Source organism: Orcinus orca, chromosome 20 (assembly GCF_937001465.1).
Source record: "Orcinus orca chromosome 20, mOrcOrc1.1, whole genome shotgun sequence".
NCBI lineage: Eukaryota > Metazoa > Chordata > Mammalia > Artiodactyla > Delphinidae > Orcinus > Orcinus orca.
The window spans coordinates 9,405,494-9,433,155 of NC_064578.1; the positions used below are offsets into that span (position 1 = coordinate 9,405,494).

The following is a 27,662-nucleotide window of genomic DNA, read 5'->3' on the forward strand; positions in this document are numbered from 1 at the left end:
GATTCCGAGGCCCATCTTATGCCTTCTCCGAGGGAAAGCTTCCTTCTATACACTTCTTCCTTCTCATCCCCCTACGCTGTCCCACACACTTGGCAAAGATAACCATGCCTTTCTCTCTCCTGCTTCGCTTGGTACCTTTGTTACGGCACTTAGCACACTGAGCCCTCCGGCTGTATGTTCACATGCCTGTCCTAGCTAAACTGGACGATCCTAACTCAGGCTTCTGCCGCCAGCGCCGGCTCAGGTTAAGAATATAATGCGTGGTGGTTGAACGATGGGTGAGTGGAACCTTGTAACATCATTCCTATCTGCCTAACGATGTTTCGTCTCATGGCCCTGGCCCTCGAAGTTCCCACAGGGGGAACTCCCAGGGGGAGTCAAGACTAAGATGGGGGAAAGACACGTCTAGCGGGTAGAGGATTGAGCTGTGTGGCTTTGATGGCCGGTGTATTTAAGAAGAGCTTTGCAGGGAAGAGTCCAATGTGCTAGCATCAAAGTGTACATCCTCGAGACCAGGGAGGAGCACACGCAGAGGGCAGGAGAGGGGTCACGCCACGGGTGCTTTATAGGACAGGCAAACGAGGCTCCACCTGACGTAAGAGAAGCTGACACGGGGAGAAACAAAAGAGATTCTCGAATGAGTTCATTAGAACAACAGAGCACAGTCATGAGGATTCTGATCAGTATCCTGTTACCTTCACCATCATTGCTTTTAATATTCTACAAAATAAACAGGACCCAGAACGGTATACTTATATCAACATAACTCTATTGTAATGTCAACCTGCCCAAGTCTAATAATGGTTTTCAAACAGACACATAGCTCTGCATCGAGAAAGACGGTGGTCTGCTGTTAGGAGCAGAAGACTAACATTTAAATGCCAAAGGTTTACAGACAAGGTCACCCATGGATTCTCAGGGAAGATACTGGGCAAACCTATAGAGCAGGGTTTTTCTCTGCCGTTGAACAGAACGAGGAAATTTATATGCAAGGGGCTTCATAAGAGGAGGCTAGACTGAATTCTTTTCATGACAGATTATGTTTATATTAAGCAATGATGTAGGTTTTTAAAAGCTATGGCTCTTGTGAACCTATTTTTAATTAAATATGAGAGCAAACCCTTCTGTACAATTTTCCACGGCAGAGGTTGTGGAGTTCTGGCACGGGAAGTGTGCTGTGGCATGAGACCAACTCTAGTAGGAGTTTAAGCGCCTACCCCATCGGCCACCACATGAGTGATACTGAATACATCGCCTACCTTCTATGATACCTGAAGACTGTGTGTCAGGAGCAGTTAACGCAAGCCTCCTTGACTATGACCCCATTCTATGAGATCAGCAATATCGCTACGTCCATTTTACAGATGAGAAAATGGAGGCGCAGAGAGGTTAACCCACGGTCACAGAGCTTTCAAGCTTTGGCAGCTAGGATTAAGGTCAAGTTCTGTCTGACTCTGTAGCACACACGTGTCTCCACTTCCAAGCCCATCATGGACCTACCACGGAGGCGTCTATCATGTGGACGGAGAGTCACACGGGAGCACGGGCCCCCAAAACCACCCCGCCAGGAGCTGCCCCAATCAGGACTCTGGCTGTTGCGAGATTACACATCGCTTCCTTGTTTCAGATCCACCGAGCCAGGATTTTCTGGGACTGACAGCTGACAACATGCCAACTGCTGTACTTCCAACCGGCTACTGGGGGATTTCAGGGCAAAGACCACGCCCCCATCACCGCCTCCATCTGTACAATCACTAAGAGGAAAGAACCTTTAGTGAGGTTTCCCTTAGTGGCAGGGGCTGGGCTAAGTGTACAGATGGCATTAACTCATCTATTTCTCCCAAACACTTGATGAGGAAGGTGCTACTCTTGCCCTCATTTTATGGGAAGGAAACTGAGGCTGAGAATGACTACGTGACAGGATCAGGGCTGCTTGGTGAGTAACGGGCAGAGGCAGCAGCATCAAACCCCGATCTGCTGGACAACCAGGAACCACGGCTTCCCCCTGGCTGCAGAGGTAACATTTACACACTGCTCGCTAGTCACCGTCCTAAGTGCTTTAACAAAACTCGCACTTAACCCCTGCAATGACCTCATGAAGACAGAGGCTGTTTGTTGTAGGTTTGTGAAAGACCACAGCCCTTCAAGCACAATCCCTACTTACGGAACTGAAGACGGTGAGGACTGCTGGGGAGGGGGAATAGGGAAGAAACTATGATTTTAGGCATGAATAAATTCAAAAATCAAATACATGAGGATTCTCTGTTCAAACCCCCAGTGATAATTAGGAGATTTTAATTCGGCCGACAGTTGGGGTTCAGGGTTAGAGATAATATAAAGACGGTGCAACTTCCCTGAAACCCCTTTAAAGCCTCTTTTTTATGGAAATGTCACCACCTGGACATCGATACTGTTTTTAGGAGAAGCTGTCCTCTGGCTGAAGTCTGAATTTACCACGGAGCCTCCTTAGGATGCCTTCTTAGGAGGCTGCATGTCACGAGAATTAAATGCAAACTTTTATCTCTCCTTTCTAAATCTCCTCCTTTCAATCACTAATCTCTCGAAAGAACACAACCAAACAGTCCCATTAGGTAAGAGGCAGACAGTACTGATGTAAATCCCCCCTGAATTAATGGGTCTGCTCTTTACTCCACAATGGCCCTTCCCAAGATGACCCTGCCAATCAGCAGATCTTGTGTTGTCTGCAATTTCCAGTGACTCCCGGTCACACTCACAGCGGAAGGAATCTGCTGAAGTTCTCCAAGGGGCACCACCATCAAATGGCTCTAACTGAAATTTACTAACATATACAGATCTTAAAGATGATTTTTTTTAAGGCAAATTACAATATTCCAACATTGCAAAAATAGACTGTAAGTGTGTTAAGAAGTGACCCATTGTTCTGGGCTTTGGTTGTCTCTTTCTATGCCTGTTGATGGGTGTACGCAGTCAGGATGAACCAGGATGAACCTGAACAAGCAACCCCCCACACCTTAGCATCTTAGGTCACAAGGCAGAAGCACCATCTATTTCTCTAAGTCCATCCTGGGTCAGTTGAGGCTCTTGCCTTTGTCTTTTTTCCAAGATCCACCACAACAGGGCAGCTGGTATCAGAAATCTTGCCAGTCAGCATGGCAGACGGTGCAGTGCAACACACACTAGGCTCTTAACGTTTCTGCCTCAAGGAGTGTGTCTCTTTGACACATCACTTCCACCCGGATTCCACTGGCCAAAGCAAGTCGTGGGGCGGGAAAGTACAGCTGTACCATGAGCCCAGACGGAGAAACCCAGTACCTGTGAACAGCCCAACTGACCCCACGAGGGGTAAGGAGATGCTGAGGATAAACGAAATCTCCCCTCTAGGGTACCATAGGATGTGCATAGCAGGACAGGGCGTAACTAGACTTCAGCCCAAGTCCCCAAAAGCCCTTATGTCAACGTGGAAACATGTTGCCCCTAACCAGGGCTTGCTCTTCCAGTAACCCAGACCGCCTCAGAACATTCCACAAGGCCCTGGCCTCTGCTATCTTTTGTCCCCATCACGTTTATCTAATAGATGACCCTACCAATTCCCACTGGCAGCCCTTTGTAGCGTAATGAACAGGATGCAGGCTGATGAATGCGGCCACTGCACAGAAAACGTCAGTTCTTTCATTAAGCAAACCTTCCCAAGTTCATTGTATTGAACCAGGGTTTAGGCTATTAGGCTGACACATGACAGAGCCAATTCCAGTCACATTGTAAGCGCCTATTCACGTTCAGCAAATTCCAGTTTACGTGCACGCACACATTGAGAACTGGGCTCTTGTTGCCTGGGACTTTTTTTTTCCCCCTTGAAATCTACTTTCCTATTTTTAACTCTTAATAATTAAGAAAAACCCCACTTCCATAAGAGAGCCTCAACGAGTCTAATTCTGGGAGGACATAATGGATCCTCAAGCCGAGTTCCTGTTCTGCTGCCCGACGCGCCTGCCCTTCCCGGACGCACCAGTATTGATACACTGTGTTCCTCTGGGAAAGGGTAAAAAATAAGTCATTTGCGCGTGGAGGTGTGTCACCGCTGCCTCCTCCTTCCGCTTACATGTTAAAAGGAAAACGTTATTTACAAGTTTGGAGTCTCTGCTCGCGTCAGGGGACAAGGCTGAAGGCATCATTCTAGGAGAGGGGCTGTGAATGAGCCTGCCCAGAGCAGCCGTAGCCAGGAGCCCCTGGCAGCTTTAACTCCAACCTGCCACTTCCTACATGGGTGGTCCCTCAACAACACTCAGGCAGCCAACATGCAGTGGGCGCCTGTGGGTGGCCGGCCCACACCAGGTATCAGGATGTGGACAAGGAGGGTTAGGGTTTGTGGTACAGCGGGAGAGAGGCCAACAGCCAATTACATTCAAATGTGCTCAGTGGGATTATGTATCCTGAATGTAACCTCTTACCTCCATCTCCACTATTTTCACCTGGTCTAAGGCACCATTACTGCTCTCTTAGATCCCTGGGCTACCTCCCAAGTGGTCCTTCCCCTTGCCTCCTACAGACTGCAACCACCTCTTTTTAAAAGCATAACTCAAACCATGTCGCCCTCTTGACTCTAAACTTCTAATGACTCCCATCATGATTAGAATAAAATCCAGACTGACAGTGGCTTTACAATCTGGCATTTTTCTCCATCTCATCGCCTATCACTCCACTTGGCTGGAACCACGGTAGCTGCTTCCTCTCCCTTGAACAGGTCAAGCATATTTTTACCCCAGGACCTTTGCACTTGTCATGCCTCCGGCTGGGATTCTCTTTCTTGAGATGTCCGCACAGCGGTCACCATTCAGGATTTCGTTTAAATGTCATCTTCCTCAAAACCCACCTCTGACCACGTACACAATCGCTATTTCCTTCCCTTTCTTCATTCCCATGCAAAACAATCTAACGTGTTCGTTTCCCCCGACCACTTAAACGCAAGCTCCATGAGGGATGAGGTTTCGTCTAATTTAACCTAGCATCTCTGGATCCTCGAACAGTGCCTGACACCTAGTAGGGAACGGCAGCAAAAACGAAACAGGGGTAATAAAAATATTAGGCGTCACTATTAGAGCAGTAATCCGTGTTTACACACTCTGATTCTGTAAGATCTTACGTGCACTAACTCATTTCGTCCTCACAACAGCAGGAAATCACTATTATTATATTCATTCTAAAGACAGGAGAACGGAGGTGCCGGTAGGTCAGTAACTCACCCAAGGATGCACAGTTAATACACAGGAAGCCAGGAATCAGACGCAGGCAGTGTGACCTCAAAGTGCTAACAGGACTCTACACTCTAGACTCAAAATATATATTTGCTGAACAAATGAAGACAAGAATGTGCCAGGCAAAGGGGGAAGCTGAGTGGCTTAAGTAATCTAAGACTCAATTTCCTCTGCTCTGAGATTTGTAGGGGGAGGTCTTCCCCCTCCCACCCTCCGTCCTCCTCCTAGTTGTCAAGTACCTACCATGTGCCAGCAACTGCTCAAGGGACTGAGGTCACAGCAGTAAACACAACATGAGACAAAACAACCGTGATTTCATAGAACTTACACTGGGGATGAGGGCAGAAATGGGGAGTTAGGTAAACAAGTAAAATAACAAGCAAGTATCAGACAGGTGTTGTCAGCACATCAAGCAAGTTGGAGTACTGATAACTATATTGTAAACACACACATGGGGTCACAAAGGGAACTTCCTTGGGAACAGTGGAGTCCCTACAGAACGTGGGTTTTCTACGGGGTTGCCATCACTGTAGCCAGGGCATCGAGTATGGTGTTTGTGGAATAGAAATGAGACAGTCCAGCCATGAAGCATTAGAAGATGTTCTGAGTCTAGGAAAGCATGGCTGTGTTCTTTAGAAGAGATTCAAGGTCAGAGATTATGGGCCAGTTCTGTGTGACATCAGTAGGAACCAGGGCCTTTCCCAACAAAAGTTACCATCATGATTCTGCAATATAAAAACACACACGCTCGGAACACCCGCTGTAAAATAAAGCAGAAATAAACACTCCTAAGTAAACCCAGGGCCCACATCTCCATAAAGAAGAGTACGGGGCTTCCCTGGTGGCGCAGTGGTTGAGAGTCCGCCTGCCGATGCAGGGGACGCGGGTTCGTGCCCCCGGTCTGGGAAGATCCCACATGCCGCGGAGCGGCTGGGCCCGTGACCCATGGCCACTGAGCCTGCGCGTCTGGAGCCTGTACTCCGCAATGGGAGAAGCCACAACAGTGAGAGGCCCGCGTATCACCAAAAAAAAAAAAAAAAAAAAAAAGAAGAGTACTGAGGAGTGAACTTGGGTCTGCTACTACACAACGTGATGCCCTGGGGCTAAAAACACAAACAAAATCTTGGACCCGCCTCAACTCTATTACTCCTGGAAATCCTAACACGAAACTGCCCACTGCTCCCAGAGGAGTCAACTGAGGATTAAGAAAATACTTGCACGTCTTCACGCTCACTAGGAGCTATAATGAGAAAGACAGACAACAAGTGTTGATGAAGATACAGAGATACTAGAACTCTCCAACACTGCTGGTGGGACTGTAAGATGATGCAGCCACCTTGGAAAACAATCTGGCAGCTCTTCAGAAGTTAAACATAGTTACCATATGACCCAGCAGTTCCACTCCTAGGTATACACCCGAGAGAAGAAAAACACATATTCACATAAAAGCTTGTACAGGAGTACTGGTAGCAGCATTATACATAAGAGTCAAAAAGGGAGAAACATACCAAACGTCCATCAACTGATGAGTGGATGTGGTATATCCATATAATGGAATATTATTTGGCCGTAAAATAAGAATGAAGGGCTTCCCTGGTGGCGCAGTGGTTTAGAGTCCTTCTGCCGATGCAAGGGACACGGGTTCATGCCCCGGTCCGGGAGGGTCCCACATGCTGCGGAGCGGCTGGGCCCATGAGCCATGGCCGCTGGGCCTGCACGTCCGGAGCCTGTGCTCCGCAGCAGGAGAGGACACAGTAGTGAGAGGCCCGCGTACCGCAAAAAAAAAAAAAAGAATGAAATAATGATCCTCGCTACAACATGGATGGACCTTGAAAACCTCAGGCTGAGTGACAGAAGCTAATCGCGAAAGGCTGCACGTTGTATGATTCCATTCATATGAATTGTCCAGAAGAGGCAACTCCATAGAAACAGCAAGCGGGCAGATGAGTGGTTGCCAGAAGCCAGGGGCCCGGAATGGGGAGTGACTACTAATGGGAGTGGGGTTTCTTTTTGGAGTGATGAAAATGTTCCGTAAGATGGCAGTGGCGATGGTTATACAGCTTCGAAAATACACTAAAAGACCACTGAATTGTATACTTTAAAAGGGAGAATGTTACGGTATTAAATAATATCTCAGTTAAAAAATAAATAAAATGATGGGTTTCCACTTCTGAGACTAAGTCCCCCCAGGGCTCTGGCTCCTGCCTTGCTTGCTGTTTCTTGCTCTTTTTTTTTTTTTTTTTTTTTTTTTTTTTGCGGTACGCGGGCCTCTCACTGTTGTGGCCTCTCCCGTTGCGGAGGAGCACAGGCTCCGGATGCACAGGCTCAGCGGCCATGGCTCACGGGCCCAGCCGCTCCGCGGCATGTGGGATCCTCCCGGACCGGGGCACGAACCCGCGTCCCCTGCATCGGCAGGCGGACTCCCAACCACTGCGCCACCAGGGAAGCCCCTGTTTCTTGCTCTTTTGCTGGCTCACTCAGATGAAACGCAGCTGAACTGCCATGCTGTGAGCTGCCCTTTAGAGAGGCCCACAGGGCAACAACCAACAGCCAACAAGCAACTGAGGCCCTCAGCCCACCAAGAGCCAAAACCCCAGTCTTGCCAAGAACCGTTAAGTGTGAGCTTGGGACAGCAGCTTCCTGATTATGGCCTGAGACATGCTGAACCGTGTCTAAATACTTCATTCACAGAAATGGTGATATGACAGATGTGTGTTATTTTAAACAACAAAACATTTCTCTAAGTCACCCAACAATGAAGAGTTGGGGTGCAAACCCACACTGGTATGGCCACTCCCTCCATGCTGCCATACTGTTTTATTCATCCCTGTGTCCTTGGAATTGGCTCCAAGGGCATGATGCTCGACACACAGTAGGTGCTCAATAAAGTTTCCTAGAACTGAGTGAAATTTTCCAATCCTCTTTTCTCTATGTGGACCTAGAAAATGAGCTCAACAAGAAGGAAACAGAAAGAATGAGAGAAAAATATGGAAGTCTCACTGTGTTCTGTTGTTCTCCAATCTCTTGTCTGCAGATTAGATTCCAACCAAGACTCTCAGTGAATGCTGGTGACCCTGCCCTGACCCTGACAGGGACATTAATCTATGTGCGGATGGGAGGTGGTTCTAAGATTTGGCCTTGTCTGTACCAACCTCACTTCTGTACTAGACAATTCACTGTCAGAGCAGCATCCTCCTGTGCTTCCCGAGAAGCAACCAATCCTTAGATATGGCAAGCCCCAAAGCTGGGGGAACAATTACTAGTATTAAAAGAGGACTTCGGTCCAGAAACAATTCACAGTGCCCCTTCTTGAAGCTTTCCCTCAAACAGCCCAGGCAGAGGCCCCCCCCACCCCACCCCTGCTCTCTCGCCACCCTCTGCAACACGTCTCTTTCAAGAGACATTTATTACAGGGCTGTCGACACAATCCTACCTTTACGGAAAAAGATAAAAATAAGAAACACCTTACAAGAAGATGCCGTGGCGAAAGCTAAATCATAAATGTTTGATAAGGAATGGTCAAATCCAGACAAATAACTGTTCAATCCCACTTTGTATTTAGCAGATAAAGTCATACAGAAAATCAATGTGACGCATTGAAAGGGGAGAAAAAAAAAAAAAACGCCACACTTAGGGATTGGGCTACATGGTGTTATGAAGTGGTCGCTTCAGAAGAACCTTATAACACGACGACCAGATGAATTTTTAAAATTGGGGTGCTGAATATTGACTAGCTGACCTGTCAAGGGTGAGCTAGCCTTCTCTTCTGCTTCTTCTGTGGCTGCTGGGGACAATTTCTGACAATTTCTGGGGCGACACACGCATTCTTTGGGGAGATGGTGGAGAGCAGACTGGTGCCACTGTTCTAAAGGACAATGAGGCAAATCCTATGAAACTAATCGTTTCGGAGATGCACGCAACCCTTGCTCCAGCACTTCTGCTACTGCAAAATCGCCCTCCTGATATCCTGGTACAAGGAGATGAAGGGCACACGCAGGAGTGTTCGTTACCGGATCGTGTGTAAAAGCATAACATGGGTTCGACGTACACGTGTCCAGAGAGGAGTGAACGAGGAAGGGACAGGACACCACGTGGTAGGACATTACGCAGTCACGGCACAATGGGCGGCCGAGCTACCTGTGCCCGTACCAAATAATCTCCAAGACGTTATCACATAAAAAGAGCAGGGTAATGAACAAAGTGTATTCCATGGTCTTGGGCGCGTGCAGTTTTTTAAAGGCTGTACATATCTACATCTGAGGGTAAATGCACACGAGGTTTCTGGAAGAACCCACAACAAACCTTTCTTTAATAGATGGTTTCTTTTGGAGAAAAGTATTGGAGATGAGGGATGGAGGAAAACTCTTACTGTCGAATCTTATCGAAAGTTTTGAAATTTTACCATGAGCTTCTATTCCTTTTAACGTTTATTTTCCCCAAGTGGGGTGACAAGCAGCAATACAGACAATTAGAAATGAAACAAAGCTTCAGGTCAAACTCTTCCAGGACGAGGAAGGCCTGGCTTGTTTTGTGAATTAACTGATAGAAGATGCAGGGAACTTTGGACGCTCATCACTACATCTCCACCCCAGGACCTCTCCCAGCAGAAACTGAAAAGCCAGCCTGGATCCTCCTGTGCTGAGCGATCTCCTCCACCTCCAGGGAGAATATCAATGCCTCCAATTTCCTTCTGCTTCCCCCAGGCCCACACTGAACCTCCTCAAATAAATGGAAGGGGTTTCTGCCAGAGACAGGGGACCTTCATGTGCACAAGTGCATTTCAGACGTGGGCTCAGAGTGGCCAATCTACTGTCAACACTTTCTCTGCAAGGTAATAACCTCCTTCCTGCTGATAGCATTATTTTATATAGTCTGTAATTTAAAAAAAAAAAGAAGTGAAGTTTACAAAAGTAAACAGATGGGGGAAAGGCCTTCTGAAACAGAGGATAATAAAAGCTTGCTAAAAAGAGTAAATGCTTGCACAGGCGACATCGACAACGCCGGTGTCACCATGGTGAGCGATGTGCTGGCTTTGAGGTGAAATAATAGGAAATGAAGATCAATTAACAATGTACTGATGAGCCTAAAACGAGTTGACTTTATTACATGCATGAACAGAGAGTTAAATTCCTCGGGGGGAAAGGCCCTGGGGATGGATGAGAAAGCAGCTGATGAAAGGGAACGGGAGGTCTAGTGGTTTGCTCTCCTGCCGTAAACATCTAAGAAGAGTCAGGCTGTACGTCTAAGTAAGCAGAGTGACTTAGCCAAATGAAAATACTTTTCTCAATTTATCTTTGACTTGGCGCTTTCTATCTTCATACAGGCAAAGATCAGATCAGTGTGATTTTTCAAATGCTTTTGGGCACTGGTGAACTAGGAGAAAAGATCCCATTAGACAAATAAACAGAACTCTCCTGCCCTTTTGGAGTAAGATGTTAGTACTGTGCTTTCTAAGTGCACTCAAGCGACATTTGATAATTGATTAAAATGATGTCTTCAAAGGTATCTTTCTTACACTGCACTTTCAAGCAGACTTTTCAAACCTGAGGGTGCATCAGAAGCCTCTGGAGGGACTGTTAAAACAGGATGTCTGGAACCCATTCCCAGAGCTTCTGACTCAGGGGGTCTGGGGTGTGGCCTGAGAACGTGCATGTCTAACAAGCTCCCGGGTGATGCCAGTGCTGCCGGCTTGAGGACCACACTTTGAGAACCACTAGTGCAGTGGTTATACGCTTGGACTGTGGAACCAGCTGGACTTGGTTTGAATCCTTAGCTCTGCCACTTGGTTACCTGTGATTTAAGTGGTCAGGTCACCCCTATACGCTGCAGTTTCCTTGCCTGTGAAATGGACGTGAGACTAAAACCTGTTTGTAGTGGGTTCAACAGTGTTTCCACAAAGTTTAAGTCCACTTGGAACCTCAGACTATATTTGGAAATAGGGTCTTTGCAGAGATAATTAAGTTAAAATGAGGTCATACTGGATCCTGGTGGGCCTAAATCCAATGACTGGCGTCCTCTTAAGCAGGCAGGACACACAAACTCAGAGGGAAGAAGGTGGTGTGAAGCCGGGAAGAGAGAACAGAGTTCTGCCACCATAAGCCCAGGAACACCGAGGATGGCTGAGGCCCCCCGAGAAGCTGGGAGAGAGGCTTGGAACCAGTTCTCACTCAGAGGCCCAGAAGGAACCAGCCCTGCCAGTGCCTCAATTTCAGAATCCTGGCGTCCAAAGCTGTGAGAGTATACATTTCTCTTATTTTAAGCCACCCAGTTTGTGGTACATTGTTAAGGCAACCCGCAGAAACTACTCCACTGCTTTATGGAGCTCTCGTGGGGATTAAATTACTGAATACATAGCAAGCGTTTGGAGTAGGGCCTGGCACGTACTGGGTGTTACTGAAGCAGTAGTTCATGTTACTATTTTGGTTTTATTCATACTTTCTTTTGTTCTAATCTATAAGAGTATAAATACTTTCTCTTGGGGAAAAAAAAAAACAACACACATCAAAACTGTAGAGAAGGGGCTTCCCTGGTGGTGCAGTGGTTGAAAGTCCGCCTGCTGATGCAGGGGACACAGGTTCGTGCTCTGGTCCGGGAGGGTCCCACATGCCGCGGAGCGGCTGGGCCCGTGAGCCGTGGCCGCTGAGCCTGCGCGGCCGGAGCCTGTGCTCCGCAACGGGAGAGGCCACAACAGTGAGAGGCCCGCGTACCGCAAAAAAAAAACCAAAAAAAACAAAACAAAGAACTGTAGAGAAGGGCATAAAGCGTGGGATCTCAACTAGGGTTGATTCTGCCCCCTGACCAAGGGATACTTGGCAATGTCTGCAGATACTTTTGGCTTTTCAGGATTTGGGAGGCAGGTGGAGGCTACTGGCATCTAGAGAGTAGAGGCCAGGGCTGCTGTTCAACAACCCACCATGCACCCCACGACAGAGAGTTAGCCGAACCGCAAGTCAACGGTGTGAGGTTAAGAACCTCTGGTACCAGATGAAACCTCAAAGTCACCTGGCCCTGGAGTCTGGCTTCCAAAGTGTGTCCAGCACTCCAGGGCCGAGTATCCCTGAAGAGAACACTCACCACCAACACGCACACTCTACCCACAAAAGCAAACTGAGTTAATAATCATAAAAAAACCAACAGTATCATCATCGGCAAATGAAGAGTCGAGCATGGCCCGTGGGATGGAGCCTCCAGTCGTTCCCTGCTCCGCCTCCCGAGCTACAGAGGGCAAGGTGGCCCCGTCTCCATCCGGAATCACAGGCTGCGAACAGCAGGAGGGGACAGGCCCTGGCTGCAGAGTGCAAAGGCCGAGCGTACCGCGGGCCCAGGGAGGAACGATGGTAACAACCCAGGCAAGGGACGACGGCAACCAGAGCTAGGGTGCTGATGGTGGAGATGGCCCACGGGGACAGACCCAAGGCAGGAAGCGACACAACTCAGTGATGGCGGGACGCACGTGAGGGTGAGGCTGTGGGAGGTGACAGCTGCCTGGTGTCTGGGCTGTGCGGGTGGATGAACGGGGGTGCCACTCATACACCCGGAAAGCACCAGGAGAGGCCTGCGCTATCCCCAGAATTCAAGGCATGCATGAACCCAGCGGGAAAACCTGCTCATCGAGCGTATGCTCGAACGCCCTGACGCCCCCGAGTCTGGGGGTGAACTGAGACCGTCGGAGTGACCCTTGGAATGGCTGCTGTCCACATCCTTTCTCTAAGTGTCCTTCTGCTTCCCACGAAACACATCGGACCAGAGACCCATCAATCTTCACGAGTCAGAGGAATCTACTGAAGGATCCTGGCCCCTGGCTTTGGAAGGAGCCACATGGAGGGAGAATTAAGAAGATACACAGGGATGCGCCTTGTGGATGTGTGTCACCCAGAGGTGACAGAGAAGGGCAACGCGTGTCATGCCGGTGACTGCACACCCGCAAAGGCTTGATCACACAGTGTTTATGTGCCACTGAACGATGACGGGGCGGACGGAGGCATGAAGAGGTGGCCCTGCACTGAACGCACGCACAAGCACACACGCACATGCCTGCGTGCGCTGACGTTAAAAGAAAGAGCAGAGCGTAACTGTCATTCTCAAGCTGACATGATAATTTTGCTCCTGTCTCCCCACACTGTGATGAAGCAAACCAGGTACGGGGAAGAATAAACCATGACCCCTCCCGAATACGCCTTTGGTACTGAACCGACATCTGACTTGATGTTGGTTTTGTTTTCCCCTGGCAAACCGAGGTGTCTCCCCAGGGCTGTGCGTCAAGGAGCCTGTAAGATGCACAAAGATAACCACATTCAAATTCAGGGCTGGTGGGACCGTGAAAGGGGAACACGCACAGCCCACAGGGTCCGTGAAAATCAAGCCCGGAACACCTAAATATAGTCTAACTTCTAAATAAGGCTTCAGATCACAGATTTGTTTACTTTCATTTGGTGATAATTGTTCACAGCAGAACATATCAGAAAATTCTATAATAGGAACCACAGCCAGGAAATAGTAAATGATTAATCACCCTCCCTCCCAGCCTCTTGCATCTCTGTTGATATAAATGACCGTATAATTCCAAACCCAATTATCACTACTTAGCCGTTCCATTTTGTAGTTAAAATCCCACAAAATTAAAGTGCATCAATTGTTAATGGTAATAGACCAGACAAGGGATTAAAGATTATTTTAATGTTTATTTCCTGTCAAGAGATCTTTTGGCAGGAAACAACGGAGACAAAAGGCGGCACACTCAGATGAGGTTCACATATTTAAATCTTCTAACTTCGGAAAACATTATGGATATAATTACTTGTTTAATTTACTTGTTCCCTCAAGATACAGGCTGGGGAGATCAAGCCAACTTTATTATATCAAGTTCTCAGAAAGGAAAGGCATTGCTCTGTAGCATCTTATAAGCTGGTTTACCCTCAGGAATCAAAGCAGATTTAGGGCCCGTGTCCCACTGGGCGATGCTGACAAAGGGGAGAGGTAGAGGCTGGGGGGCGAAGGGAGTGGGGCTCAGGCCAACCCTCGGGCCTGCAACCAGAGGGCTGTGTGGCCCAGGCACAGCCTCGAAGCTCCCCTGAGCCTCAGTCTCCTCTTTGTAAAATAAGGTTGACAAGGAACAGCGATGCACACCGGATAGGAAGATGTCAGAAGACTGGGGCTACACAGCAGAGTTAGGCCACGGTCACCACTAACTCAAAATGCAAACACAGGCATTTTGATGTGTTTGCGATTATTTTTAAGGTGGTCACCCAGATGAACCATAGATGCTTAGTTAATCTTTCTAGGTCATCACTGAGATAAACACGTATGCACACGCTCACACACGCATGGGCACACCCCAGAAAATACTACTGCAACATTCAGGGGTCCTTGGAACACAATTTAAGAAACACTAGTCTATTTCCAAAAATGTGGACAGCAGTAAAAGTAAGTGCTATCCCAATGTCCAACCAATTTACTTAGGACGTAGGTTAAGAAAGGTTAAGAAGTTCAAAGGCAATAAACTAACAAATGGGGAGAGGGATGGACCGCCAGATAGACTGATAGACAAAAAAAAATAACTGCTCACCTAAAATTATTATTTAGATCATGAAGAAATCAGAATCTAGAATGTGAAATATGTAATTTTATACATATATATGAGAGAGGGAGACATGAAGGAATGAAGGAAGGGGCAGGATGGTTGGATGGACTGACAGACAGATAGACAGATACACAGATATAGACAAAAATAATAATCGCTCACCTAAAATTACTATTTAAATCCTGGAAAAATCAGAATCTAGAAGGAACTTGAGTCCCTCTTCCCAGAGCACTCAGTTTATTGTTTTACATGTTAATTTCTGCCACCTTCATTAGAATATAAAAGCCATGTGGGCAGAGGTATCTGTTTGTTCACTGCCATGTTGCTAAAACGTAAAATAGAGCCTGGTGCATAGTGGGTGCTAGATAGATATCACTGGAGTGGACAACAATGATAATTGTGTGACCGTTTTATATTTCTACAAAGGCATTCATATCTCATGATTCTCGCGTCAGTATATTAACTTCGTTTACTAGTAAGGGGCCTGGAAACTAGACGGGTTGAGAAGCTCTGCCTAAATCACACACCCAGGTGAAGGGTCAAAGCCAGTTTGAAATAACACTTTCTGGCCCTCCATCCCAGGCTCATTTCGTAATGTCACTCTGGCCCTGGGACAGTGTCTCTCTACCTGAGGGTGAGGGAAGGCACTCTGCTTTAAGTAGCAAAGACATGACTTAAAAAGAAGTTTCTGCAACAGTTTGGGCTCCCCAAAGGGGGTGTGACCTTGGGCAAACCTTCTTCTCTCTGCATCTCCGCTTCTCCCTCTGTAGGACTCTTTGCGTTGTGAAGATGTTATATTTGCTCACCCTACTTAAATGATGCGGAATGTGTCCACGTGCAAGTAACAGATACGTGATTCAAGACCAACTTAAAACAGCTTATTCTCTCAAAAAAAAAAAAAAAAGATATAAATGAACTTATTTACAAAACAGAAACAGACTCACAGACTTAGAAAACAAATTTAGGGTTACTGGCGGGGAGGGACAGATTTGGAGTTTGGGATTGACATGTACACACTGCTAGATTTAAAATGGATAATCAGGGACTTCCCTGGTGGCGCAGTGGTTAAGAATCCACCTGCCAACGCAGGGGGTACGGGTTTGAGCCCTGGTCCGGGGAGATCCCACATGCCGCGAAGCAACTAAGCCCGTGTGCCACAACTACTGAGCCCGCATGCCTAGAGCCTGCGAGCCACAACTACTGAGCCCATGTGCCACAACTACTGAAGCCTACGTGCCTAGAGCCCATGCTCTGCAACAAGAGAAGCCACCGCAATGAGAAGCCTGCGCACCACAATGAAGAGTAGTCCCCACTCTCCGCAACTAGAGAAAGCCCACGCGCAGCAACGAAGACCCAACGCAGCCAATAAATAAATAAATTTACGTTAAAAAAAAGAAAACTTATTACAAAATTAAATTAAATTAAATGGATAATCAACAAGGACCTACTGTATAGCACAGGGAACTCTGCTCAATAGTATGTAACAACCTAAACGGGAAAATAATTTGAAAAAGAATAGATACATGTATATGTATAACTGAGTCACTTTGCTGTACACCTGAAACTAACGCAACATTGTTAAGCAGCTGTACTCCAATATAAAATAAACAGTTAAAAAAAAAGTTTTTAAATAGCTTCTTCTCTGACCACCAAAGTCCAGAGGTGGACGGGCCACATGTACAGCGGAACCAGAAGCTCTATGATGTCCCATTTAACCCGGGTTTCTCCACCTGTTTCTCTGTCCCCTTTGGGGACAGCTTCGTCTCAGGCTGGAAGGCTGCTTGGGCACAAGACGGCTGCAGAGCGTCCAGGCTGAGCCAATGTCCAGAGAAAGCAGAAAGTCTGTCTTTTCCTCGTGCAACACTTTCAGGAGTAAGAAAACCTTTCCCAGGAGTGCCCTCCATTTTCACGCGTCAGGATTGGGTCACACGTCTGATTCTAAACCAGTTCTCTGGCAAGACACGTATGTTAGCTTGATGGGCTTAGGTTAATCAGTGGAGGTGAAAGGATTATCGGGGAGTCTGCCGTCATAACCGCTATGCTTATGTGACACAATATGTGAGGCAAAAGTAAATAATAAAATACACCTGAGTTCTTATTTTTAAAAGTACAGTGCCCATTTCACGCGTTATGTAAGTCAAATCATTATGCTGGACACCTTAAACTTACACAGTGCTGTCAATTATATCTCAATAAAACTGGGAGAAAAAAAATAAGTTTTTAAAAGAAATATAAATAAATTTTCTGAAAAAACAAAATAAAAATACAGTGCTCAAACTGCAAAACAGCCTAACTATCCAAAAACAGAGAAATGGTTAAACAAAATACAATTCATTCATATGGTACTTTTTCTAAGCAATGGTTAGTGACATGAAAAATTCTTATTCAAGAATATACACACACACAGACACACACACAGAGATTAGGAGCCCAATTTGTTTAAAACAAAAAAGTCTTCACTCAGAAGAAAGAAACAATGAACAAAGAACAAAATATTAAGAGTGATCATCTCAGGACAGTGGAGTTAATAGAACGTTTGAATTTTCTTCTGCCTCAGTTCCTAAATTTTCTTCTTCTTTTCCTTCTTCTACCATGCACACTACTGACTACATATTCAAAAAATAAAAGTTGGTTTTTCAAAGTAACAAGTGACTCCTGATTGGGAAAAAAAAAGTTGAATCAGGTCTTACGCTTGGGTCCAGTCAAAAAATTTACTAAGGTCACGAGTTAACAAAGGTTAAGAAATTCACAGTCCAATAAAAACATATACATGTATAAAAGAAATATCTGCCTATCTACCAACTCTGTATTCATCACAAAGAAATCAGAATCTAAAAAGAAAAGGAATGTGGCATCTTGTCTCCAGCACCCAATTCTTGAGCGTGATAAATCCTGAGTCCTGGAAGGAGGGGGAGTCTTGGCTGGGAGTCGATGATGGGAGAGCTGTCTAGGTGACTCACAGGGAAACCCTGAACAGGTTGAGAAATGGCTGTGCCTGGAGCGCTAGGGAGAAGAGTGAGCTGCGGAGGGTCTGAGTGATTTATCACGGCTTCCTTTACAGCCCCTTGTAGCGTCCATGACTGCACTTGGCACTCATGGGACACAGCTTCCAAACATGTTCATGTAACTCAGAGCCTTGCTTGCAAGCCACCTTCTGGACACCTGGCTTATCGTGGGAGCCTGCAGATACTTCCTTTAAAGCAGTCCCAGGAATGCCAATCATACATTCATTCTCATACCTGATCTCGGCAGGGAGTGATCAACCCAAGAAAGCAACTGGTAACGGGGACCATCTCTGTGCCTGGCACTCTGCCAGCCATTTTACCTCCAGAATATCTAACTCCATTAGGTAATAGCTAACAAGACTTCCCATTCTAGAGGTGATGAAACTAAGGCTCAAAAAGAGTAAGTCTGTTAGTAGTCCAAGCAGTTTGGTAGAAACCAGCTGGGTCTGATTCCAAAGCATATGCTCTCTGATACTTCTTTTCAGGGTTCAGGGTAACTGCAGCTCCACTCCTCTACCAAGCACTGATGCTTCCCATCTGCACTGGTAGCAGACAGGGTGGCAGGGGACATGGTCTGGGGAGGTGAGCTGGGTCTCTGGAGGTATATGCGCTGACGTTCTTTGGGAAGAGAAGGAACAACTAAGCACGTAACAGGTAAAGGCAAGGGTTTAGCCCTAGACCTTGGATGAGTACCAAGGGTGCAATCTGGCATCACTCTGGCCCATCTTTGATACACTTTTAACAATCTGCTCACACTTCCAGGGACCTGCATGGCTTCCCACCTCCAAGGGACTTGTTCTCCTGCCAGAGTAAGACACTGAATAGCTGCTTGTGTTCAACCTGACATCCACAGATATTGAAGAGTCTAATTCGATCGGTACTTCTTTTCTGTAGACACAGACTTCTGGGCATCCTGGGGCCCGTGCTCTCATTCGCCTCTCCTGTTTAAGCATGCTGGGGGTGCACACACACGAAACAGGGCAGGTTAAGTAAAGATGGTGCACAGCAGTGCTACTTTGGTGCTTAACAATGTAAGAAACCTTTGTGGATCCTGATATCAACCAAGAGATGCCACGTACCTGGGCCTCGGTTTGGCAGGGGCGGGGGGGGTCCAACTTGCTCGTGAATATGAGAGCTAAACAGATGGGCAATGGCTCCAGCCTTCAAGGGGCTATCAACTGAACACAAGAAAAGCCAGATTCCTGTCAGTCCCAGGCTTACAAGACTCTCCATTAAGGAGACTCACGTTGTTATAAGGGTTTAGGATACAAACCCAACAGCCAGCCCACGTTTTCCCCCACCCCTTTTTCACTGGAAGGCGTGTCATGTAGGTGATGGTATAAACCCTGAAATTTTCTGTGTGCAGTAGGTGGCTGGCTTGAAGAAATCCACAGTGGAACGTTTGTAGGCCAGGTGAGATTTGTGGGACGGGGGAGATGTGGCAATGGAAACCCATTCCATAACCCTTCACCGGGCCTGAAACTTACTATGCATGGAATTCCTAAAAGTCTGTGTTGGCCTCTGATTTAAAACTATTAAATCTGGTTCCCTGAGAACACTTCCATTATAATAAATACATCGCTACGACAACATATGCTAACTGTACAATCTCAAAGACTAGCGTGAACAACCTATGCATGAAAAATGCATCGGGATGTGGCTGTCCTGGATTCACACCACCGAGACTTTAGAATTGGGCTGACTCGCTGGGTGGATATCAAACATCTTATGAACAGGCTGACGTCATGGCGGACGACAGTGGGAAGCAGGACACCAGGGCCCTAATTTCACACAGGCGACAAAACTGAATCTGTGTTCATTTGGAACACGGGTGGTGTCTCCAGCTTAAGGAATTTAAGGAGGAAATCATCTGTAAATGTACAGATATGAGTATGTTTTTCTGAAAGACGAAATATTACTCAGCCATAAAAGAGAACAAAATAATGCCATTTGCAGCAACATGGATGGACCTAGAGATGATCACACTAAGTGAAGTAAGTCAGAGAAAAACCAATATCATGATACCACTCGTATGTGGAATATAATTTTTTTAAAATGATACAAATGAACTCATTTACAAAGCAGAAGCAAACTTAGATATTGAAAACAAACTCATGGTTACCAAAGGGGACACACGGGGGTGGGGGGGATAAATCAGGAGCTTGGAATTAACATGCACACACTGCTATATATAAGATAGATAACCAGCAAGGACCTTCTGTAGAGCATAGGGAACTCTACTCAATATTCTATGGTAAGCTATATGAGAAAAGAATCTAAAAAAGAAAGAATATATGTATACACATAACTGAATCACTTTGCTGTACACCTCAAAACTAAGACAACATTGTAAATCAACTATAATCCCACAAAATTTTTTTTAAAAGAGTGCTAAGCAGATACACACCACTTTTCATCTTCGAAGCACGTCCTGAAATTAGAGAGACGCTATGGTCACTATATGTAGTGATATATTAAAAGGAAAAAAGATGAGATCATTTTTATGCAACGCAGCCAAACACTTTTTCTTCAATTGAATCTGTGTTCATTCTTCCCGTTTTTCTTCTTCTTCATCCCTCTTCCCTCCTTCCTCAGACATTTCAGCCAGCTGTCCAGGCCTCTAGCTGCTGTAAGGAGTACACAGATAAATTATAACAGAGCCTGCCCTCCAGGGCGTTACACTTAGAGCAGAGACCTAGGTCAAAATGGCAGCCAGGGCCTTGGATTCAACCACAGATACGAGTCTGGATCCTTCACTGCTTATCACCGTGGGAAGCCAAGGTCACTCAGCTCCTCTGGCTGTCCATCAACCTGACCTGTGAAATGGGGGCTGAGAGTATATCTGTGGGGTTCCCCTAAGGGTTACATGAGGTGACGGGTGAACCCACCTTGCGCACCGCAGACCTTCAACGCATAAAATAATCATGCAACAACAGTCACAAATTATTTTAACCAAGGTCAAAAGTGAGCAGAGTCATAAAAGAAGGACCAGCGGGAGAGGAGGAGAAAAGGAAGGGTGGGGGAGGGAGATCAAGGTCTTCGCGTGTGTTGATATACAGGGGAAGAGTTGTGTGAAAAAAATGAAGCCAGGGCAAAGTTAGCCTAGCAGTAAACCAAGGCCACCCAAATGAGATGAAACAGCGGCCCGTTTATTCAAAGCTTGTTATCGCAGGAGCGTCAGCCGCCATCACTGGTGTTTGGCAGAGATGGAGGGGCAGGCAGGGGAGAGGGCAAGTTTCCTAGTGAGAAGAGCGAAGGCTTCAGTGTGTTCTGACTGGGGGCTGTCGGCCCGGGGCAGCTGAAGGCAGGCCAGCTAGAAGCTGCTTGTCTTGGGAGCATATCTGGCTTTCTCTAATTGGTCCTGAGTTGGAAGGGAAGGCAAAAATGAGGGATGCTGAATGAGAAGCCCACGCACCGCAATGAAGAGTAGCCCCTGCTCTCCGCAACTAGAGACAGCCCGTGCGCAGCAATGAAGACCCAATGCAGCCAAAAGTAAATAAATTTAAAAAAAAAAAAAAAAAAAAAAGGAGGGACGCTGGGTGTTACCGACCAAGTCCTGACCATTTTTGCTTGATGGGTGCAGGGCCTGTGGGTCAGAGTTCTGTGATCAGAGACAGTCTGGCCATTGTCCATTGGTATGTTCCCTCTCTCATTAGCAAGACCATTTGGTGACCCGTAACCGTTTACCCCAGAGTTGCCCACGAACAAGACTGTGATGAAAACTCGTCCCCAAAGCAGGGTGTGCACGGGGACTGGCTGGCTGCAGGTGAAGGGGGTGGCCACCCACAGTGCCTCCGAGCACAAGGGCTTCGCATTCTCAGAACGCTCCCCACAGGCCAGAAACAGACTCCCCGTCGCCCTGGGCCTTTGTGTAGGGATACGCATGAATTAGAGAGGAAAAAGGTGCTCTGGTGTCCTACAGAAATAGCCATTTTTCATACAGCTCCTGGGAGGTGGTAATTTATTCAGTCATCTTTCAACATAATTCCTGTCTGACTGATTTTCTCTCTGTCTTCATCTTCTCCAAGGTGCCACACACCTGTCCTGGGTGAATAAGAATAAGTACGGTGTATGCATAGGAGGGTTCACGAAGCCGAATGAATAATGGAAAAGACTAAGCTGAAGCAAATGAAAAAGAAAAGCTCTCTGTTCGTATAAAATTTCTGCCAAAGTAATTACTAACGTTGCTCTTTAGAGAAACAGCAGTAAACTCCTCTAGCTCTTTAGGGTTGGAGGGGGAAAGGGCTGGGATCCCCCGACGCAGAAACACTTGGTTTCATGTCACCAGCCTTAGCCAACACATTTTTGGCCTGTGCTCTAGAAGCTTCTGTCTGGGGTGTCGGGTTTAAACCGTGGATCTGCCACTTAGCGGCCAGGAGATGCTGAGTTCCACTGCGGGTCGTTCTGAGGAATAAGGGAGGTGATATGCTAAGGACAGGTGTGATGCCTAGTGCAGAGCGCGCACTCAGGGAATGCAGCTGTTACTTTATGAAATGCAGAGGAATGGGCCTAGTCTCAGAGAATGATAGCAGTGAAGGTTAATAAAATGGAAATTAGGCCTCTACAAAAGCAGGCTGAAGTCCATTTCCTTCCCTAACAGACCCAAAGGTGCTTTGCAAAATATCTGATTACATATTGAAGAGGGACCATTATCCTATAATCCTGTGCTAATTTGTGTAATGATGTAAATCTGGAGAAAGGCAGAAGAAATCAGAGTAGCCAGCCAGTCTCCAAGGTGGGAGGAGAGGTAAGCCAGACTGTGAAGGGAGCTATTCCACGTCCTTTGTGTGTGCCTGGCCAGCGTTCACTTGCCTTTCCAGTAAAGCATCCTGATTCGTGAGGGAAACAGCCCTACCCTCGGTCCCAATCCACACGTTTTCGAATGACACGTGGCTTCTGCCGTGCAACCATTCCTGCAGGCTGACTCAAGGATCTCCACCCCCGCCCAACTAGACCAATGACGGTCAACTGGTCAACTCCAGGTTTTGACAAAAAGTGCAGCTGGCTTCACCATCATCAAGGAAAGACATTTGTGTGTCTACAAAGGGAAAAGCTGAGCCACAAAAGGGACGAGACAAATTCTTGATGACATCTTCTGAATACCCGGGTCCAGCAAAGGCTGAACGAATGACGGCCCTGGAGTTTTCACTGATATCAGGTAATAACTGCTTTCTGTTTTTGCTTTTTTCTGTAACCAGCTGAGTACGGTTTCTGTCACTCACAACCAAATCAGCCCGACTGATTGGCTGAAGAAACAGAAAAGGAAGGAGATTCTAGACATGGGTCCCTGCCTTCAAGAAGCTTATGTTCTAGTTAGAGAAGCATACACAAACCCAGCAAACCAGAAAATAAAATTTCAAGTATGTAAGGTGAGTATAATGAGGTTAGGTAGGGAGCTGAGGACAGAGATAGAGGAGCAGTGCTTTATTTAGTTAAGACAACGTAGCAGACACAATAGTGGGGCCAAAAGATGACTGTGCTCTAATCTTTGAAACACATAAATATGTTAGTTTACACGGCAGAGGGAACTCTGCAGATGGACATGCGTCACAGTTCTTGAGATGAGGAGAGTATGCTGAAAGACCCAGGTGGGCCCAACGGAAGGTCCTAAAAAGATGGAGAAGTCAGACAGGAGGAACAGAGTCACAGAGACTTAAAGATGCTACGTTTGCTGGCTTTGAAGATGGAAGAAGAGGCCCGTGGGCCAAGGAAAGCAAGCAACCTCTCGAAACTGGAACAGACTGTTCCCTAGAGCCACAAGGCCCTGCCAACACCTTGAATTCGGCCCAGTGAGACCCATTTCAGGCTTTTCATCTCCAGAGCAGGAGGAGAATACATTCGTACTTTTTAAGCCATCGAGTCTGCATTCGTTTACTACAGCGGCAATCAGAAACTAATACAGACACTCAGGATTGGCCTAAGAGCTAAAGGATGAGGAGGTGGCCATACCACGAGGGAAGAACACCAGGGCAGGAGAGGCAAGAGCTTCACGAGTTCTGAGAACTTCAAGATCATTGTGGCTGGAATGATACACATATAGAGATTGCTTAGCCCTGAGGTTTACAGAATTTAAAGCACCATAAATATTCAGTGCAACCCAACTTTTGTGGAAACAAAGCACTCTTTAGTGATTTCCTTGATTTTAAACTCAAAAAAAAAAATAATAACCAGCACAAAGAATTCCACAAAGTGCAATTATCCCTAGTAATTCCAACTTAGAGGCCGATTTATATTCCTAACAAGCATTCCAGATTTTCTGGAGGTGTCTTTCCTCATATGTTCTGTCCTGCTGTACCCAGCAGTATATTCATACACCTGACCCAGAAGAGGCATAAACATGGATAAACACGCCTGGGGTTTCTTGGTTTGAAAATAGATTCCCAGATGCTATATATCCCCCTATGACTTGTTCTCCCGAGTCACCCTAGAAATCATTCAAATATTTTAGCTGCACAGGAAAGTGACACACCCAAGGGTGAGCATCTGTCCACCGGCACTGCTGGTCTAATCAGAAGCTTTGCGGGCGGGGCAGCAGGAGGCGGGGGGCAGCGGGAAATGGGGGAGAGAGAAGTACTGATTTTTTTCATGAAGTATCAAGATATCAAGCGAGCTGGCGGTACTAATTATGGCAACTGCCTCGTGCTGGGGAGAAAATTTTTTTTTTTTTGGTAGGGGGCTGTCCCCTACACCACTTCAGCTGCTGAGCGAGCAGAGAGGAATATGAATAAAGTCAGTAGGCACAAGAAGTCCGGGGCTTCCTTTTAAATCAGTTTCTAGAAGGCGAGGAACCAGTATATCATAGCGAGACAATCATTTATAATGGGGCCATTATTAGGAGCCAGGGTATAAAAACTGTACCTGAAACAGCCTTATAAGCAGATTCGGTGTGTGGGTAATTAACCTCCTACCCCACAGGGGGCTGGATGGCTCCGGGGAGTGGTAATGATACGGGGAAGTCATCCGTCTCCGGGTCACAGGTTTAAAGCTGGTCATGTTCTAAGGGGCCTAATTGCTTCTCCAGAGCACAAGGGGGCACACGGCTGCCTCGTGGGCTCGGAGACACAAGGACCAGGGTTCGAATCCCTGCACCGTCCCTAAACCAGCTGTGCGATGTCTGCGCTACTCAAGGATCCTCCGGCAGCTATGGTTTGCTTTCTAAGTTTGGTTTTGTTTTTGGATAAATATGAGTATGCTTGGCACGTGCTAAGTATTTGATAAATGGTAACTATTTTCTTTTCAAAGAAGACATGTTTTTATTTCTTAGGCATGAAAAGGGCAGGAAGAGCCTATGAACATCCCGAGTTCCAGCACTGTTAGATCTCGGGTCTGGATGGCTGTACACAGAGAGATTTTCTGCCATTTCAGGCAAACAGAGAAGAGGCCCTTATCTTGGCTCATGGAATCTGGGTTACCAGGGGCAGGGGTCATTGCAAGGCCAACATTTATTGAGAGCTTACTGTGTGCTAGGCACAGTGTTAAGTGTTTTACCTCCGTGAACTAATTTAATCCTTGCAGAATCCCCATGCAGCAGGTACTGGTAATAGTACGAGTAACAACAATGGTAGATACTAGTCATAGTATTAATATTAGAAGCAGTAACCCCAGGGTTTTATGCCTAGTAAGATAAGGGACAAAACCTGAACCCAGACGGCAGGATTCCAGAATGGGTTAACTATGTCCCGACCCTAAAGGGCTGGGCACGGTTAGAAGAGAGACGTGTTTCCTGCACCTGTGACGAATGTGCCCTGGGCCCAGAAGTCCCCACTGGTGCATCCTGCTGTGAAACTGTCTCGACCTGAGCAAAAGACACAGTGGTCAACGTGGGAAGCGGCCTCGGACCTGCAGGTGTCTTAGCCGGCAGGAAGAATGTGGGGATGTATTGTGCCCATGAAACCTCATCAGGCAGGTCCTAGGGGCGGGAAAATCAGAGAAACAGATGAGGTGAGAACTGATGGCCTGGATGACATTGGACTTGACCTGGTGCGCACAGACGGCACGCCACAATGTTGACAGATCCCACCAAGGCTGCAGAGGAAGCAGGGAACCCAGAGAGGAAGGAACTTAGAGCGAAAAAGAAAAGCGACACGGGGAAGAAAGAGGAACTTGGAGACTGAAGCCCTGGGCTCGATTCCCATCTCCGACTTCTCCCCTCTTCTCTCCCCTGCGCTTCCTCCCTACTGCTCCCCTCCACACCCATTTCCTTATCCCTGAAATAAGAGTGAATACTGTCCTGATGACAAGGGATGTGGAAGAACAGTCACAAATACCCCCTGATTAGGAATTCCAATTTGGGTATGTATAAAAGGGCCAGATATTTAATTTAATTTTTTTGTTAAATGGAGAGGAAACTGTAAATTATTCGGGCGTGGGGGACAGGAGATCTCCTACCCAGGTATATCACACCCAACGTAATGCAGCACTTAAGTGTTAACTCTCCAGTAAAACCGGTGGTTGTTTTTCTTCTCCCCCCACCCCGCCCAACTCTGCCCCTTCCAAGGACCTAAGGCTCTTGATGAAAAGGGAGGAATAATCCTTTCTTTGGTGTCTGCGATCAAGATCTATTTGGTAACCCACTCCTCTAACACCGCCCGTGCAGAGAAATAGTTTCGGCTCCCCGTTAATTTGAGTATTGAACTGAGACTCTACAGCTGCTTCCCGCCAAGCCTGAAAGCAGAAATTAATTTCAATGACCCAGGCGAGTGGAGGGGAGCTCTGTCAGGTAATTAGTCTTCGTCTTTTGCTACTCAGGGTCTATCACAGCGCTAATCCATACATAAACCCGGGCATTCCCCGAGTCACTCGCAATCTGCGGGGCCATTTAACTACCTCCTGGTTGGGTTCATGAGAGCAGGGGCACTGCAGGCAAACGGATGAAGTCTGCCTTTCATGTCTCCCCTTCCTTCTACCTATTTAGGGCCTGCGGAATTAAGGCAGCTGATTTACATGTTCTTTTCCTGTCTGATCGAGTCTGCCGTTGATTAAGTAGAGCTTGGGGTGGGAGGGGGACCGGGGGAGGGGGTCCCCCCTTCCTGCAGCTTCTGACTTGCCAGTTTATTAATGAAAGAGGCACCAATATTGATAGCCCTGACACTACAAGTGCAGCAATTAGAGGGTACGTCCTTCCAGGATTCTAATTAAAAAGGAGCCTTTTTCTGCCCAGGATGGGTCCTATTGTCATATATGCCTTCGGTTCTGGCTTGGGTTGGGGGCTCCCATGCCTTTTCTGTTAGGAAAATCTCCCGGCGAGTGGGGGGAATAAACACAAGTTGAAAAGCTTTGTTCTCATTGCGGAGGGTGGCGGCGTCATTGTGAAATCCAAGGAAAAGAACCGTTTTTGGAGAAGGTACCTCTTTCCAAAAGCAGCCCGCCTTCCTCCAGCCCTCTCCCAGATTCTTCTCTGGGCTTCGTGTTTTTCATGCTTCTAACCCTGAAGGACTGGGCGGTGGGTGGGGGTAGGATGTAAACAAATAAGACAGGTGCTGTGATAATTTTCTGAGCACCTACTGAAGCACCTTACATCCGCTAGCATCGTTTACCCTTATAGCAACTCTGTGGTATGGCTTTCAGTGGCTCCATTCTACAGATGAGAAAACTAACGCTCAGATCAGAGAAGGTCAGGGGCTGGTGGTTCTTTCTGATCCAAAGTCCTTCTTCACCCAACTCCAGGCACTGAATACTCCCAAGCCTACGGGGCCAGGCAGGTAGCGTAAACAGTGATGTGGATGAATCTGGAGCCCTTACTCCATGCAAAAGGGCAGCCCCAGCTCACCCCTCCCTGTGCCTCCCTGCCAATTCTGCAGGCCAGAAGGCCAGCCCAGAGCGGCGGCCTTTGGTGACAGCTGA

The 27,662-nt window shown here is 47.0% G+C and overlaps 1 protein-coding gene across 3 annotated transcripts in view; it reads right to left on the reverse strand.

Annotated features, from left to right (window-relative positions):
- The window catches only part of WWOX (WW domain containing oxidoreductase), a 976,221-nt gene that overhangs the window by 487,254 nt on the left and 461,305 nt on the right, over positions 1 to 27,662 (reverse strand). The window lies entirely within an intron of this gene.